The following is a 2,500-nucleotide window of genomic DNA, read 5'->3' as shown; positions in this document are numbered from 1 at the left end:
GACGAAGTACGACGTTTGCGAAGTACGGCACTCAAAATCGTGATTTTCTTGTACGACGTTTATTCGCACGTGCTGCCGACTGCGACGAAATGCAGCGTTCATAGTACAAACGAAGTACGACGTTCACAAAGTGATGAATTAAAACGTAAACAATAAATAATAATAATGCAACCCACAATACACTAATTGTGTATTAAAAATTGCATAACCTACACGAAGTACGACGTTCAAGAACACTAAAGAATTTATTTGTGTTGTATATAATGAAAAAACAGCAAATTTTTTTGCAAATTACGTATCTGTAAATAAATGTAAACATTTAGCAACTAATCAAAATTGTTTTTTTTTGTCTAGATATTAAAGTAAAACATAAAAATACATTAAATTTATAAAATGCAACCCGCAGCACACTAGATGTGCATTAATATTGCATAACCTTCACGAAGTACGACGTCCAAAAATATTAATTTTTTTTTATATTGAGGTTAAAAGTGAGAAAACATAAATTAATAATAATGCAACCTGCAATACACTTAATATGTACTGATCTTGCATAACCTTCACGAAGTACTACGTTTAAATATAAATTAATATTATTGTGACCCGCAATACACTAAATTTGTATCAATATTGCATAACCTACACGAAGTACGACGTTCAAGAATATTAAAGAATTTTATTTGTGTTGTATATAATAAAAAAACAGCAATTTTTTTGCAAATTACGTATCTGTAAATAAATGTAAACATTCAGCAACTAATCAAAAGTGTTTTTTTGCCTAGACATTAAAGTAAATCATAAGAATACATTAAATTTATAAAATGCAACCCGCAGCACAACAGATGTGCATCAATATTGCATAACTGTTACGAAGTACGACGTCCAAAAATATTAAATTTTTTTTATATGAAGGTAAAAAGTGAGAAACATAAATTAATAATAATGCAACCTGCAATACACTTAATGTGTACTGATGTTGCATAACCTTCACGAAGTACAACGTTCAAATATAAATTAATATTATTGCGACCCGCAATACACTAAATTTGTATCAATATTGCATAACTTACACGAAGTACGACGTTTGAAAATATTAAATGTTTTATTTGTAGTTTGCATATAATAAAAAAAAAAAACAAATTTTTATGTAAATTACGTATCTATAAATAAACGTACACATTTAACAATTAAATAAACATAGTATTTTGGCCTAGATATTAAATTAAAACATAAAAATGCATAATATTTATTAAAATGCAACTTGCAATACACAAATGTGTATTAATATTGCTTAACCTTTACGAAGTACGACGTTCACGAAGTACGTCGTTTACGAAGTGCGACGTTTACGAAGTACGTCGTTTACGAAGTGCGACGTTCACGAAGTACGTCGTTTACGAAGTGCGACGTTCGCGAAGTACGACGACTACACATTAGGGCACTCAAAATTATTGTTACGTTGTACGACATTCAGACGTTCCAACTGCGACTAACTACAGCATTCATTTGACTTTGCACATACGACGAACGAAGTACGACGTTTACGAAGTACGGCGCTTAAAATAATTTTGTTTTTATTAATTAATTATTTTTTTTAAAACAAACGTTTTTATAATTAAATTTTATAATGGTTTAAATATAAAATATGACTTTTTAATATTATCAATATTTAAAATATTTTCTCCCTTTTGTGTGTATGCCTTATAGTTATAGAGCTGTGCGCTTCGGTAGACGTCGCCTGTGGAGCTATGTCAGTGGAGCGGTGCGCACATCCAATACCGAGCGGCTGCCTCGATCGGTGTCGCGCTGGTATACATATGGTAGTGGTGTGTGTCGATGCGTTGAGTGAGGCGATATGAACGGTGTAACGGTTTAGTCGAAGTTTATCATAAATGACGACGACAAAACGACCGATTATGTATACGTTCTGCATTTGCTTCCAATTTATCGACGTTTATCGCACATTTCCGCTATCGAATTCGAATAGGGCTTTGCTTGCGAGATTGCTTTATTTTGTGATTTTGTGGCTCGCCCAGTTCCCCACAGCGAGATTGCGGATGCGGCAAAACGTATTCTCTTACGTTGGCGGTCCTTATGCAATCAAACTTTGTTGGACTAACAAATGTTTGTGATTTAAACAAACAAAAATAATAAATGCGTCAACTCTCTAATATCCGAGCGAGAATATTTATATAATATTCGTAACGTTTATGGATTCGAAAGAATTTCATAAATTCACGTCGCATTCAATCTTGCGAAGAGTGAAGAGAATGTTTGAACTTTTAAATCGGCAAAGGTAAAAAATAATATTATAAATATTATTATTATGCCTTTATTGACCGATATATGTGTTGTGGTGTTTAACGACTACGACGACGATGATGACGATACATTTATCTCTATATCGTACGAAGAAAAGAAGAAACAGCGTGGCGTTACTTTCTTATATGTTAGATTGTTTCGCACAAACGCGCATATTCTTCATCTTTATAAACGATGA

Source organism: Tribolium castaneum, unplaced genomic scaffold (genome assembly GCF_031307605.1).
Source record: "Tribolium castaneum strain GA2 unplaced genomic scaffold, icTriCast1.1 ptg000052l, whole genome shotgun sequence".
Lineage (NCBI taxonomy): Eukaryota > Metazoa > Arthropoda > Insecta > Coleoptera > Tenebrionidae > Tribolium > Tribolium castaneum.
The sequence above is the reverse complement of the archived record's forward strand: the minus strand, read 5'-3'. Positions refer to the sequence as shown.